Below are 17,177 nucleotides of genomic sequence, written 5' to 3'. Positions count from 1 at the left end.
AGTTCAGTTCAGTTCAGTCGCTCAGTCGTGTCCGACTCTCCGCGACCCCTTGAATCACAGCACGCCAGGCCTCCCTGTCCATCACCAACTCCCGGAGCTCACTCAAACTCATGTCCACAGAGTCGGTGATGCCATCCAGCCATCTCATTCTCCGTCGTCCCCTTCTCCTCCTGCCCCCAACCTTTCCCAGCATCAGAGTCTTTTCCAGTGAGTCAACTCGTCGCATGAGGTGGCCAAAGTATTGCAGTTTCAGCTTTAGCATCAGTCCCTCCAATGAACATCCAGGATTGATCTCCTCTAGAATGGACTGGTTGGATCTCCTTGCAGTATAAGGGACTCTCAAGAGTCTTCTCGAACACCACAGTTCAAAAGCATCGATTCTTCGGCGATCAGCCTTCTTCACAATCCAACTCTCACATCCATACATGACCACGGGAAAAACCATTGCCTTGACTAGACGGACCTTGGTTGGCAAAGTAATGTCTCTGCTTTTTTCTGCTTTTTAATATACTATCAAGGTTGGTCATAACTTTCCTTCCAAGGAGCAAGCGTCTTTTAATTTCATGGCTGCAATCAGCATCTGCAGTGATTTTGGAGCCCAAAAAAATAAAGTCTGACACTGTTTCCACTGTTTTTCCATTTATTTCCCATGAAGTGATGGGACCAGATGCCATGATCTTTGTTTTCTGAATGTTGAGCTTCAAGCCAACCTTTTCACTCTCCTCTTTCACTTTCATCAAGAGGCTTTTGAGTTCCTCTTCACTTTCTGCCATAAGGGTAGTGTCATCTGCATATCTGAGATTATTGATATTTCTCCCAGCAATCTTGATTCCAGGTTGTGCTTCTTCCAGCCCAGCGTTCCTCATGATGTACTCTGCATATAAGTTAAATAAGCAAGGTGACAATATACAACCTTGACGTACACCTTTTCCTATTTGGAACCAGTCTGTTGTTCCATGGCCAGTTCTATCTGTTGCTTCCTGACCTGCATACAGGTTTCTCAAGAGGCAGGTCAGGTGGTCTGGGATTCCCATCTCTTTCAGAATGTTCCACAGTTTATTGTGATCCACACAGTCAAAGGCTTTGGCATAGTCAATGAAGCAGAAATAGATGTAATTAAGTTTAAATCTGACTGCTGGAACAGTTCTAAAACTCACATCCCGGTATCTCTTTGTCCAAATTTCCTCTTCTAATAAGGACATCAGTCAGATTGCATTAGGGTCTACCCTAATAGCCAAGTGTTATATATTTTATTCCTTCACTGTAACATCAATGTAAAAGCTATTAAATATCATCTTCAAAATGTAGATTTCTCTAAACTTGGTTTTTACCCCCAAATTATAATGCTAATTATATAAAACGCAGTTTTCTAAAAATGGAGGTGCTTATCATTCACAAAGCATGAATAACTCAATTAGAATCAGCTCATGGATGGGAATGAGCAGCAAAATTGTTATAATTAAAAAATAGAAGTACCTAAACTGAAAAAAAAAAAAACTTAAAAAAATTCTCAATCCCAAAACCTATGATACCATTTGATTCCTAATTCTCTCTCAATGATTCAGCAAATCATGTGGGATAATATCAATATACAACCCAAGCTGAAACAGTTTCAATTTTACTCTTACTTCACTGCTACCAGCAAAGTCTATGCTTCTATTATTTTTCATGTAGAATACTACAAAAATCCCATTTCTCATCTATGATCTCCCACCCATTCCCACCTCACATAAAATTCTTTCTTCATCCACCAGAATAATACTAGTAAAACAGAAGTATAATTATTCCCTTATTTATTCAAAACCATAATAATTTCCAATTTTATACAGAATTAAAAAATCTTAATCACATGGCCTATGAGATCATAATGAATTGGCTCCTGCTGTGGTCAACTGATGACAGGAATATCCTTAGTGCATTATTTTCTTTGGCAAAATGTTTTGCAAATCCTCCCTTATAGAGAGTCTGTTTCCTCACGTTGAAAACCTGAGTTGGCCTTATGACTTATTCACACAATAAATAGAAGGCACCAGGAGTGAGTATGTGAAGGTGTCACACATACAACATGACAGGCCTTGCAAATTTTGCTCTCTCTGGATGCCTATCTCTGTCACAGACACCAGCCTGAGCAAGCAAACAGCAAGATGAGAAACCACATAAAGAGACAAGTCATCCTGGTGAAGGCCACCCTGAACTAACTAGCCCCCAGGTGACAGAAGAAGAGAAATTAAGGCCAGCACACATTGACTGACCTAGGTCTACAGATGCCTGTGAAATAAAAAATGTTGTTTTTAGACTACTAAAATTTTAGAGTTGAGCTATTGTGCAGCAATGCCTAACAGATACACCTGTGTGCCTTTCCAAGCTCATTTCTTATCAATGGCCATCTCTCCTTTGTCTCTAGTCTCAATGGCCCTCTCTTAAGTCAGGTCTCCAAGTTTTCTCTGGGATTTGTACCTGTTGTTTCCTCTGTCTGCAATGCTCTTACAGGAGGCTTTTCCAAGGATATGGACTTTTCTCACTTTCTTCTGCCCTCTGTTCATCCCTTCCAAGAGGGTTCTACAATCATTATCCTTTTCCCTCACCATGCTATTTTTTTCTGTAACAATTATCCCTCCTTGATATTGCTTGTTTATTTTTTTGCTTTCTCCATACGAGGATGTACGTCCACTGAGTACAGGGGTTTTTTATAGTCAGAATTTAAAACTGCCTGGCACATGCCCTTGATGAATAAATTAAAGAAAATTGTGGATTTAAAGATATATTTGCATATTTAAAAACTATATAGTAAGGACATTACATTATTTATTTTAAAAAAACAATGTCTTATGTTCTTTTGAAACATCCCCATAGAAGAGTATTAGCTCAAACAGAACTAAAGAGAAAATCCCCTTATTACCAAAGGCAACTATGGTAGATTGAAAAAGTATTGTCATCTTTCTCAGATTTGAGCTGACCATTTAAAAATAATGAAGAAACATCATAATTCTTGATATCAGGGTTGGTAGATAATGAAGAGGGGACATCATATTCCAGAAAATAATTTGAATAAGCATCTCACTGAATGTTTATGATTATTTTAAAGCATGCTGTTTTAAAGCAGCTCACAACTTAAAACTACTGATGCCATATGGATGACTTCTCCCTCATTCATAAAAATGATATACAACAAGCCATAGTTATTCAACCACTAGTTCCCTGAGATCACCTTGGACATAGAGTCTGAAATAGACGTGGGATTGCCTTACTTGGATATTAAGCTTTATGGAGCAGCAACTATTCATTTGCTCCTACTTTGTATGAAAAGGATGCTGTAGACATAGAACAGTAGGTTTTCAGCAAGGCTCCCCAGGAATGGGCAGTGAAGTGCTTATTAATGCTTGTAGAAGCCTCTAGATTTAACCACTGACTGCATCTCTCTATGTCCACATGTAACTCAGTCCCCCTACACCAGGTTTATAATGTGGCTCAGGAGAAGGATACAGGTCCCCTGGAAGAAAAGGCAAACTTGTGTCCGACTGCAGTTTAACTGCAGTTTTTCTCTCTCAAAACTGCTTAGGTAGTTTTGACTTATATTAAAGTTTAAGGAGGTGGACGTATACAGATGTTTTCATTTTACTATGATGAAAAAATGGCAAATATTTTTGAAAACAAACATAGGAATTTAGTTTACCTTCTGTTCCGAACCCAATGCACGCATGCGTGCTCTGTCATGTCCGACTCTGTGACCCACGGACGGCAGCCTGCCAGGCTCCTCTTCCATGGGTTTCTCCAGGCAAGAATCCTGGAGTGGGTGGCCACTTCATCCTCCAGGGGATCTTCCCAACCCAGGCAACAAATCCTTGTCTCCTGAGTCTCCTATATTGCAGGTAGATCCTTTACTGCTGAGCCACTGGGGAAACCAGTTCTGAACCCAGTGCCCACATGAAATACAAAGAGAAGTAAACAACAAGAAAAAAAATCTCGCAGTTTCCACAGAGAAACCATAAATAATCATTAGTTAAATCCATTTCACCTGTAACCTGACTTCACGAACCAAGGTGGTTGTAATTGTAGTTAGAAAAGTCTCTCACCTGTCCTCTAGCACATAAGCTAAACGATGAGAAATGTGCCTCAGTTGCTTTCCAGAAACTTGGAATTAGCTGTGTCTAGCTGGAGCTGCCTGGAGAAGGAAATGGCAACCCACTCCAGTGTTCTTGCCTGGAGAATCCCAGGGACGGGGGAGCCTGGTGGGCTGCCGTCTATGGGGTCGCACAGAGTCGGACGCGACTGAAGCGACTTAGCAGCAGCAGCAGCAGCTGGAGCTGCACTGGTTAGAACTGAATGGATAGGACCCCTGACCCTCCTACTGGACATGCATGAGTGGGTGATCTTTGACCTCAGAGGGCTTAAAACTCCGCCCTCAGCTCATGCTGCTGCCACCATCTTTACTGTGGAGAAGCCCTGTGGCTTAGTTATGCCTGCACAGAACTACGAGTTTTCCAATCACGTTCCCCCACCCTCCCCAGGCTCCCTACAGTGCCTCAGACCAGGCTTCCTTTTCTTATAAATACCTCTGCCCCTTGTCTTCATTTCGGCGCGTCCTCCTGTTTCCTGCCTTGGGTGCCTTGTGAATAAATCCTCTCTTTGCATCATGTTAAGCAAAAAATTTTATTTCAGTAACAGGATCAAGATAGAATGACACACCAGATACCATTAATGAAGATGAAAGGACCTAGTTCATAGAAAAGTAGATTTGAGATAAAGATATTGATAATTCAAAATAATATGGAATTTTAAGTGCCAACAGGATACATAGAAATAAATGATCAGTGGGCAATTGTTCCTGATTCTAACTGCTATGTATTTTCAAAGTGAAGATGAGATTAAAGTACAGGGAATAACCTCTCTTATAATTGCAAGTATGTGACGGACTAAGTTACACAGAGAGAGGATAAAGCCTGAATGCGGGGTGGACATGAATTTGGGGTGGACACTATTCAACTTGCAATATCCTCTCAAGTGCCTTCCTATTTGACACATCCCAACACTTCCCAGGCCCAGGAGAGAGACAGGCGTTGGTGGGGGGAATGGTTTCTTCTGCTCCTGCTCATTCGCAGGTCTGATATTTGGGCTGCTCTGAGACTTAGAGATAGAGAAGGGAAATAAACCAGAAAACTCTGCTGTGTTACTCTTCTTAGTTATTACCCCTCCCAGTTCTGCCAATAATTATTTTCTGTAGATTTATAAGATGGTTGTTTTCTGTTTATCAAGGTATTTTAGATGTCATTAATGGATGCTTCCCTGGTAGTTCAGACAGCAAAGAATCTGCCTGCAATACAGATCGGGGTTCAGGAAGATCCCTTGAAGAGGCAAATGGCTATCCATTCCAGTGTTCTTGCCTAGAGAATTCAATGGACAGAGCAGCCTGGCAGGCTACAGTCCATAGGGTTGCAAAGAGTTGGACATGACTGAGCGACTAACACTAGCATGGTGTATGTTTATTTTACCAAAACCTGGAACTAGATACCCCTGTCCATTGACATTTGAAGTAAATATTCTTATAGTTTAATTTAACTCTGTCATTTTATTTTTCTCTATATCCTTTTGACTTTCATTATACTATTCTTTTCCTGCATTAATATTTGAGTGGATATCTTTGTAATCTATTTAATTGGTAGAATTCTTTTAGTTACATCACGTTAATTTTTGTGGTTCCTCTGCATCTTATCAGGACTTCCCTTGTAGCTCAGTCAGTAAAGAATCTGCCCACAATGCTAGAGATCTGGGTTCGATGCCTGGGTCAGGAAGATCCCCTGGAGAAGGAAATGGCAACCCACTCCAGTATTCTTACCTGGAGAATCCCATGGACAGAGGAGCCTGGCAGGCTAAAATCCATGGGATCGCAAGAGTCAGACATGACTTAGCAACTAAACCGCCACAACATCTTATAAGAGACATCCCTAAACTTTCACTTCCTGTTTAGATTTAGAATTATGCCACTTTGAATAAAATTTAGAAACCTTGCTAATAAAATTTAGAAATATGGGTGTCATTGACCTCTCATGACCATTTTTCATAGTTATTTTATATGTGTAAACTTATATTATTATATATAAATTTATATATCACTGCTTCCCTTATGGTTCAGCTGGTGAAGAATCTGCAATGTGGGAGAATCCACAATCTGCAATGTGGGAGACCTGGGTTCTATCCCTGGCTTGGGACGATCCTTTGGAGAAGGGAAAGGTTACCCACTCTAGTATTCTGGCCTGGAGAATTTCATGGACTGTATAGTACATGGGGTCATAAAGAGTCGGACACAACTTAGTGACTTTCACTTTCATCACTGTTAGACCATACTATAGTTTTTGCTTTCAAAAATTATCTTTTGAAGAACTTACTTAGACATTAACCATTTCTATTACTGTTTGTTCATTTCTGAAGATTTAAATTTTTCTCTTCCTTTATCCTAAGGATATTAAATTCTCTAGAATTCTATTAGGGCAGGCCTTCTGACAACAAATGTTCCTAGCTTTTTTTCATTTATAATAGCTTTATAATGCCTTCCTGAAATACAGTTTTGCTGATTATAGAAACCTAAGTGAGAATTCTCTTCATCCGTCTATGGGGTCACACAGAGTCGGACACGACTGAAGTGACTTAGCAGCAGCAGCAGCAGCACTTTAAAGGTGTTTTCCACTGTCAACTGATCTCCTTGGTTCTGGTGAGACATTTGTAATAAATCATTTTACAACTTTCCTTTTATATATAAAACATTATTTTCTTCTATCTGCCTTCAAGTTCTTTTCTTCTTAGCTTTGGTTTTCAGATGTCTGATTATGGTGGGTCTTGGCTGGTTTCCTTCAATTTCATCCTGTTTGGTGTTTGAAATTTTTGAATTTGTAAATTTATATATTTTTCCAAATTTTTGTCAAATGTTTTCCTGGTTCTATGTCTGTTACCTCTGTTACCTCTCCCTCCTAGTATTCTGATGCAATAGTTCTGGAGATTTTCTTTTTTTTTTTCCTGTTTCATGGAAGATATTTTTGTGAAATAAAATCAATCATACTTAATAGAAAATGATTGAAAGAATAAGGAAATGTGTCAAATAAATGTTAAGAGCTTCCATTACAGAAACTTTTCTAGGTGTATTGCAATGAAAGTTTTCCTTTACTCACTAATACTTTATGATCTGAAAATTACCTTTAACATGAAAATCAAAAAAGCCATGCTCTTTGAGAGGTTATGAATCTTATCCTATTTAATCATGGTAATCATGAAAAAAATCAGTCATATTGATGAAAATTGATAAAGCTCTGTATCTGAAAGGTATTTTAAAATACCATAAATATGTTCCTACATTTTTTCCTTTTCTAACACACACAGCTCATTACAATTCTGAACCTTTTAGTAAAAGGATTAACACTGTCCTTCTTTAGATTCCACAGGTACATAAAAATTGAATGTTTTCATCCATCCTTTACTTATAATCCGAACAGAAATAGCTGCAGAATGTAGTAAAGGCTTTATTATGAAAACTGAGCACACCCTTGAAGCAGATTAAAAGAACATATCTATTATTAATACTGATGTTACCAAGCATATTAAATGTTTTTTTACCTGCTACAAATAATTGAACTTGTATAACCACTGTATGTGCATATACTGAGAATTAGGTACACTCTGTTGATTGATGTAGTTGATGGTTTAAGGCCCCAAGGTCTAAAAACAGTGCTATTAATCTACTTGTATATTTAAACATGAAAATAATATGTTAAACACCTTTGAAGCCTTGACTTCCTAGTCTCTCTATATTTAGCTTTTGAGAACATATACTTAGAACTTGTCCACATTTATAATTCAATTTATGATTATGTTTTTAAAAGCAGCATTCATCGTTTGTATTTAGTAATTGGTCAAATTTTATGGCTCCCCTTGTGGCTCAGTGGTAAAGAATCTATCTGCAGTATAGTAGATGCAGCTTGGATCACTGGGTTGGGAAGATCCCCTGGAGAAGAAAAGGGCAACCCACTCCAATATTCTTGCCTGGAAATCCCATGGACAGAGGAACCTGGTGGGTTACACTCCATAAAGTCGCAAAGAGTTACATACGACTGAGTATGCACACACGCAAATTTTATTGGAGTAAAATGTTTATCATGTGTTCATTTATACAAAAAAAATGTGAATTTGACAATTATTATGAGGTTTAAAATTGTGAAGTGAAAAAATATAGCTCCTCGACCTCAAGTGATATAAAATGTAATTAAATTGAAAAGTCATACATTATTGAGATATCACATCACTGAACCAGGCAGGATGTGTTAAATAGCCTTGGACAACTAATATTTTGGCACTTATTTTTTTCTCATCTATGAAATAAATTTGACTGTGTATTTTTCAAGCTACAAAAGCAGTTGCTAAATTAGTGCTCTTGACCTAAGTACTGTGCATCAAGAAAGGATGAAAGAGAAATGAGAGCTCCATGTCTATAAAAAGATTAGAGTTTTCTACTTAATGTGTTTTTTATTAACTAGAATTTGAGATCAGTTCAGTTCAGTTGCACAGTCGTGTCCAACTCTTTGCGACCCCATGGACTGCAGCATGCCAGGCTTTCCAGTCCTTCACCAACTCCCCAAGGTTACTCAAAATCATGTCCATAGAGTTGGTGATGTCATCCAAACACCTTAACCTTTGTCATCCCCTTCTCCTCCTGCCTTCAATTTTTCCCAGCCTCAGGGTCTTTTCCAGTGATTCAGTTCTTCACAACAGGTGGCCAGAATATTGGAGTTTCAGCTTCAGCTTCAGTCCTTCTGATGAATATTCAGGACTGATTTCCTTTAGGATGGATTAGTTGGATCTCCTTGAAGTCCAAGGGACTCTCAAGAGTCTTCTCCAACACCACAGTTCAAAAGCACCAATTCGTTGGCACTCAGCTTTCTTTATAGTCCAACTCTCACATCCATACATGACTACTGTAAAAACCATAACTTTGACTAGATGGACCTTTGTTGGCAAAGTAATGTCTCTGTTTTTTAATATGCTGTCTAGGTTGGTCAAAGCTTTTCTTCCAAGAAGCAAGTGTCTTTTAATTTCATGGCTGCAGTCAACATCTGCAGTGATTTTGGAACCCCAAAGTTAAAGTCTCTTGTTTCCATTTTTTCCCCATGTTTGCCATGAAGTGATGGCACCAGATGCCATGATCTTAGTTTTCTGAATGTTGGGTTTTAAGCCAACTTTTTCACTCTCCTCTTTCAGTTTCATCAAGAGGCTCTTTCGTTCTTCTAAAGAAATTATTAGTAACCAACTGGAAATTATTAGTAGCCAACTAGATAGAGGAATTGTCCCACCCTAAAAATAATATATAGACTATGCATAATTAGATATTTGATGATATCACACTACTCTATTCTGTCCAAAGCATGACTATGTAATATCTGTATCTCATTTAAGAAAAGATAAAATCTTTAATGGGCTTCCCTTATGGTTTAGCTGGTAAAGAATCTGCCTGCAATGCAGGAGACCTGGGTTTGATACCTGGGTTGGGAAGATCCCCTGGAGAAGGGAAACGCTACCCACTTCAATATTCTGGCCTGGAGAATTCCATAGACTCTATAGCCCATGAGGTTGCAAAGATCTTTAATAGTGAAGATCCTCAAAATACTTCAACTGAGAAACAGTCCAAAGAAAATATTTTTTCATTTTCATGAAAATGGTTCACTCAAGAACCATTTATTTAGTTTTGAGTTTCATGGCCATCCATACCCATCTAAAAGAGAAGCAGTAAAATTTCTTTCTAGCAGAGAACACAGTTTTGGTGTTTGGAAGAATGAAAGTGAAGATGTTCAATAGACTGTGAGCAGTCTGATCCTAGAGCTCCATGATCTTTTTGAGGAAATTTCATCAGTTCCACTTGGGGGAAGAGTCAGTCAAAGTGCACAGAACATCACTGGTGCACAAGAGGGAACAAATCCCAGTCTAGGCCAAACTTTTTCTCCCAGAATCTGGAATCTTTGTACAGTGACTACACCTGAAAATTCGCAGAAACAATTCATTTGCATTTGGAGTAGAGCAAGCCTGGTTCCTGCTCTAGTTCCCAACTTCTGCATCTCAGGTTCTTCAACACCTCCATTGACTCTGAAAGGTACTCCATACCCTTCCATTATGCTCCTCCTTTTTTAAAATTGAAGTATAGCAGATTTACAATGTTGTCTTAGTTTCAGGTATAGAGCAAAGTGACTTTTATATGCATTATTTTTCTTTTTTTTTTTTGTATTTTTTTTTTTATTGGAGGCTAATTACTTTACAATATTATATTGGTTGGTTTTGCCATACATTGACAGGAATCCTCCCCGGGTGTACATGAGTTCCCCCTTCCGAACCCCCCTCCCACCTCCCTCCTCCCCTTATCCTCCCTCTGGGTCATCCCTGCATACCAGCCCCGAGCATCCTGTAACATGCATCGACCCTGAACTGGCAATTCGTTTCACATATGATAATATACATGTTTCAATGCCATTCTCCCAAACTATCCCACCCTCACCCTCTCCCACAGAGTACCAAAGACTGTTCTATACATCTGTGTCTCTTTTGCTGTCTCGTATACAGGGTTATCGTTTACATCTTTCTAAATTCCATATATATGAGTTAGTATATTGTATTGGTGTTTTTCTTTCTGGCTTACTTCACTCTGTATAATAGGCTTTGGTTTCATCCACCTCATTAGAACTGGTTCAAATGTGTTCTTTTAATGGCTGAGTAATACTCCATTGTGTATATGTACCACAGCTTTCTTATCCATTCGTCTGCAGATGGACATCTATGGTTGCTTCCATGTCCTGGCTATTATAAACAGTGCTGCGATGAACACTGGAGTACATGTGTCTCTTTCAATGCTGGTTTCCTCGGTGTGTATGCCCAGGAGTGCGATTGCTGGATCATATGGCAGAGATAAATGCAAAAGATACAAAAGAGACCACAGCAAAAATCAACAAAGCCAAAAGTTGGTTCTTTGAGAAGGTAAATAAAATTGACAAACCACTAGCCAGACTCATCAAGAAACAAAGGGAGAAGAACCAAAATTAGAAATGAAAATGAAGAGATCACAACCGACAACACAGAAATACAAAGGATTATTAGAGAATACTATCAGCAATTATATGGCAATAAAATGAATAACCTGCAAGAAATGGACAAATTCCTAGAAAAGTACAACTTTCCAAAACTGAACCAGGAAGAAATAGAAAATCTGAACAGACCCATCACAAGCACGGAACTAGAGGCTGTAATCAGAAATCTTCCAGCAAACAAAAGCCCAGGTCTGGACGGCTTCACAGCTGAATTCTAGCAAAAATTTAGAGAAGAGCTAACACCTATTCTACTCAAACTCTTCCAGAAAATTGCATTCTTTTTCAAATTCTTTTCCATTATAGGGGACTACAAGATACTGAATATGGTTCTCTGTGCTACATGGTAGGTGTTTGTTATTTATCATTTTATATATAGTAATGTGTATCTGTTATCCAAAACTCCTAATGTATCCCCCTTCCTTTTCCTTTTGGTAACCATAAATTTGTTTTCCATGTCTGTGAGTCTTTTTTTTTTTTTTTAAATAAATAAGCTCACTTGTATCATTTTCTAGGTTCCATGTATGTGTTATCAGATGATGTTTGTCTTTCTCTTTCTTGTTTCCTTCATTTAGTATGATAATCTCTCAGAGGCCTACCTAGGATAACAAAAGGACATTCTAATCACTTGAGTTTAGATCCCAGAGGTTTAGAGCTTATCTCCTAGGAACCTGTGACAAACACCAGTCAAATTCAATATAAGGTGGCACCTCTGAAGAATCTAGAAAACAGCCAATGAAGAAAGGAGCCAGTATTTGGATATCAACCAGTTAGGGAATTTCAGCATCAGACTCCAAGAGCAACAGTCAAGCAATCAATTTTTATGTTCTTGTCCTAAATGGAGCTGCCCTGACGCTGGGTGGAGGAAGTGTGGGTTGAGGTGGAAAAAGGAAAGAGGAAGAAATTATCTCTTCTTTTTCCATTGCTGATTTCTGAACACTGATTTGTTATGGAGCAATGGGGGACTGGAGACATTTTCATTGGAATAGAGATTAATATTTCACTTGCATTGAGCTAGGTTGCTAATTTCTGAAAATGTGATTGAGAGGGACTAGAAAGCTTTGTCTTCCACCCCATATTTTCTTCAACACCAGAGACAAGAAATCCAATATCACAGGCTTGAAAAGGAACAGTGAGAGGGAAAACCAAATTATTTCACGACTTTTCCTTTCATGGTCCAGCTAGTTTAAGAAAGTATCTGAAAATGTATTTCAGTCCCTTGGGAAATTGTGATTTAATTCTCCCAGGCTATTCTCAAGCTTTCACTTGCATGTCTGCATGAACTTGGCAGGGGTAGTTCTAAAGCAAAAGACTGGCTTGATTCATATTAGATTTTATAGATTCTCTCTAATGCTGAATTTCTACCATCAAATGTAGCTAGGAGGGTATCATTGTGATTCCCACGATATGGGGATCCACAGAGGTAGTAACCAGCTTCCTTCACTCTTCAAACCCTTGGTGTTTGGGTTTATATTGCCTTTCTATGGGCTCTGAATTTTTAAATTATTTGGCTATGATTAGAATCAAACATTTACATATTACCATATTGGTGGACTTCCATGGTATCTTGGTGGTAAAGAATCTGCCTGCCAAACAGGAGACATGGATTGGATCCCTGGGTCAGGAAGATCCTCTGGAGGGAGAAATGACAACCCGCTCCAGTATTCTTGCCTGGAGAATTTCATGAACAGAGGAGACTAGCAGGTTGTAGTCCATGGGGTTGCAAAAGAGTAAGACACGACATAGGGACTCTCTCCAAAACCTGTGCAACTAACCACTGTTAGGCTGAATCTTATATAATCAAAATTATATCATAAGTATAAGACATCTAAAGGCTAATCTGTTTCAAATTCCTCATTATATGTACATATATAATTAAAGCACAAAATCAAATAGCCTGTGAATGAGGATGGCTGCAATGTAGCAACTCCAATCTCACCACACTTTTACAATGCTCTTTTACTTTGTGACTATTTCACAAACTCTTGTTTGTAGTCTTGCGTGGAATCTGCTGTGTAAAACTGATAAAAGTGCCACTATGGATGCTGATTGCAGCCATGAAATTAAAATACGCTTACTCCTTGGAAGGAAAGTTATGACCAACCTAGATAGTATATTAAAAAGCAGAGACATCACTTTGCCAACAAAGGTCCATCTAGTCAAGGCTATGGTTTTTCCCGTGGTCACGTATGGATGTGAGAGCTGGACTGTGAAGAAAGCTGATCACCGAAGAATAGATGCTTTTGAACTGTGGTGCTGGAGAAGACTCTTGAGAGTCCCTTGGACTGCAAGGAGATCCAACCAGTTCATTCTAAAGGAGATCAATCCTGGGTGTTCATTGGATGGACTAATGCTAAAGCTGAAACTGCAATACTTTGGCCACCTCATGAGACGAGTTGACTCACTGGAAAAGACTCTGATGCTGGGAAAGGTTGGGGGTGAGAGGAGAAGGGGACGACAGAGAATGAGATGGCTGGATGGCATCACCGACTCTGTGGACATGAGTTTGAGTGAACTCCGGGAGTTGGTGATGGACAGGGAGGCCTGGCGTGCTGTGATTCATGGGGTCGCAAAGAGTCCGACACAACTGAGCGACTGAACTGAACTGATGCTATTTTTCATGAAAGTGGGAAATCAGAGCCACATCTGCTCCCCACTCCCACTTCTTATATGACTTGACATTTCTGTGTTTCTTTGTACTTCCCTCTTTAGAGTTATCTTTTGAATTTAGCATTTCTAACATTCAGTTCAGTTCAGTTCAGTCGCTCAGTCGTGTCCGACTCTTTACGACCCTATGAATCACAGCACGCCAGGCCTCCCTGTCCATCACCAACTCCTGGAGTTCACTCAAACTCATGTCCATCGAGTCGGTGATGCCATCCAGCCATCTCATTCTCTGTCGTCCCCTCCTCCTCCCGCCCCCAATCCTTCCCAGTTTTTATGTACTTCTAATTTTCACCCTACTTGTGATTTTTTTCTACCTTATTTTGGGGAAGGATACTGTTACTCTTTCTCCACTCACATTTTAAATATAGAGGTAGGGTGCAGTTTTAGATGATAGCACTGCATGGATGAGAATTTGAGCAAAGTGAAAGTCACTCAGTCGTGTCCAACTCTTTGTGACCCCATGGACTATACAGTCCATGGAATTCTCCAGGCAAAAATACTGGAGTGGGTAGCTGTTCCCTTCTCCAAGGGATCTTCCCAACACAGGGATCAAACCCAGGTCTCCCGCAATGCAGGGGTATACCTTACCAGCTGAGCCACCACTTGTAAGGTGAATAGTACTTTAACAGACTTGTAATTTAAGAGACTTGTTGCCGCTGCTGCTGCTGCTAAGTCGCTTCAGTCGTGTCCAACTCTGTGCGACCCCATAGATGGAAGCCCACCAGGCTCCCCCGTCCCTGGGATTCTCCAGGCAAGAACACTTGTTAGATGAGTATAATTTAACAATGAAGAGGAAATGCTTGATGGATTATCTCAGGAGACGAGTGTGCTAAATAAGGGTTCATTCGGGTTACTCTGCTGCTGAAGTGAAAAGACAAGAGAACATATAACTTCAGATTTAAATAATATATACTTTTCTTATTAATTAAAATAGTGAGTATTTTTACTTTCTTCACTGTCTTTAAAGAGCTATAACGTTCCCAGTGGGACTTGAAGTCATTTTTTAATGAGACAAAGAATCACTGAACCTAATTAACCTATTATTAAGAAAACTAAAGGAACGTATACCATTTTTACTTCAGGCAGAGAGAGAAGCTAGGGAGATGCACTTTACCATTCAGCTGTGGGAATTAATACGGTAGAACTACTGGAAGCAAACAGAACAAGATTTGAACATAGTTTGGTATTATCTGTCTCTCCTATGCATATTTGAAAGTGTGTTAATCACTCAGTCCTGTCCAACTCTTTGCAACCCCAACTATAGCCCGCCAGGTTCCTCTGTTTGTGGAGTTCTCTAGGCAAGAATACTAGAGTGATCAGCCATTCCTTTCTCCACGGGATTTTCCCAACCCAGTGATTGAACCTAGGTCTCCTGCATTTCAGGCAGATTCTTTATCATCTGAGCCACCAGATGGCAATTCAGATCTTAATTTATGGACATAGATTTGGGGGCTGATGTCAGCATTTTCTTTCCCTCTGATCACTTAAGCTGCTCATAGGAATCATCGTTTACTGTCCCAGTCATAAAGCTAAGGAAAGAATCCTTTTTAATGACTAGATAATAACTAACCAGTGAATTGCCAATTCACTCAAACTAGGCTAAGCATGTAAGAAACGTGAGGTAATGCCTTCCAGTTCAGGATGGAATAGAGCTATACATAATGGAGAATAAATATAAGTTTTCAATTATTAAGCAAATTTAAGATCATATTGAATATATTTATACACAAGCAGATTATTTTATAATTCCTTGATATAGGAATATTAAAATATAATCATTAGACACTCTATAACAGTGAGGACAGTTTTCTATATAAACTGAACATATGTTTACATGTCTTTGGAATTCTCATCAAACATGTGAATATGAACAGTCTTCCAATATAATGACCTCCTACTCCACTACAAACCTTAGGGCCATCAATAATCACAGTGTAAGTGTACATGTGTGAGTATATACATAATCACACATGAAACAACTCAGATATGTGCATGAATGTGTCAACAGGAATTTGATACTTTATGACAGTGATAAGAAAGCTTCATTATATAATAGCTTTCTACAAAATAAATGTTCTTTAAATTTTATTACTACCAGAAAATTGTCTCTTATGTTACCAAGATGGCTCATGAATTCACTAAAGTACAAAGACATTTTTAAAAAGGCAACGCTCTACTTTGAATAATGAATTTCAATAATGACAGTGTAAGAAAATGTCTGAAAGATGGCAAAATATATATTTTAGTACTGTATCTATATATGCAAGTAAGGCACTCTGATTTTACCTGTCAGTATGGGTTTTTTGTTTCAATTTATAAAGACCAAATTCACATTTTTGAAGTGAGTTATTATTGCACATCTTCATTTAAGGTCAAGCAAAATTTTGAACATGTTAATCAAAGAGAATACTTATTGTCATATCTCACTTCTGACATTTAAGAAAAACTCTTCATGCAAATGAAGGATGTGACTAAACTTCCAAGGGAGTATATCAAATACTTAACACAGAAATACAATGAGCTCCTCTATATTGACTGAAGTCCTTCATGTGCCTCCTCTCAAGTGCAAATGAGACTTAGATTTCTTCTCTTTGAAGTAAAGCTACCCTTGTCCATACGCTGCTTAAAGCATACTGATGTCTATCATGAATGAAAATTAAAGTATCACTTTAAAACATATCCAGGCACAGGATTTTTGTTTCTTACAAAAATATATCCAGTGCAGAAAGGATGTTAAATTCATCAAGCTATTTTCTGTAACTATTAATTGCCTTTTATAAACTTAAAATATCAGTTCATTTTTCCCTAAGATAATTTCCCTCAAATACTTAACTTTGTTATTGCATCTGATTTTTAATGATTTACTGCCTATTTTGCTGTACTTTATAGTCTATTTATTCTAAAAATTGTGCTTCATCAAGTAGGAACCTTAATTAGATGAAATTGGGATGGAGGTGTTCTCAGTCCTATTTTATGAATCTTCAAGGCAGGAGGTAATAGCAAATAAGCACTAAAATCTGCAGTGTCACATGCCCTTCTCTCCACAGCAATGACCTTGGTCAGGAGACTGTCGCAGTCAGATTTTTCAACTGCTCACTTTCACCATAGTTTACACTGCTAGAGGGATCACTGTAAATGTAAGTCTTTTATTTGTCTAAGAGCCCTTTGGCAATCATAGACAGCAAAAAAATAGTACCTTGTTTAATCAAAGAATGTTTTCCCAAACCCAAATAAATAAGTATAACCAGAGTGCTAGACAAGATTAGAATGGCAGAGAGAGAACAGGGCCTGCTCTATTCTTGTGTAGTAAATATTTGTTTAGCTTTTACTATGGTCCATCAGAAAATGGTACTGTTAACTCAAAAGTGAATAGAACATGTCATTTGCTCTTGGAGATCCCCT

Source organism: Moschus berezovskii, chromosome 26 (genome assembly GCF_049115385.1).
Source record: "Moschus berezovskii isolate FMDL1 chromosome 26, NW_MosBer_1.0, whole genome shotgun sequence".
Classification (NCBI taxonomy): domain Eukaryota; kingdom Metazoa; phylum Chordata; class Mammalia; order Artiodactyla; family Moschidae; genus Moschus; species Moschus berezovskii.
Note: the sequence above shows the minus strand (reverse complement) of the source record.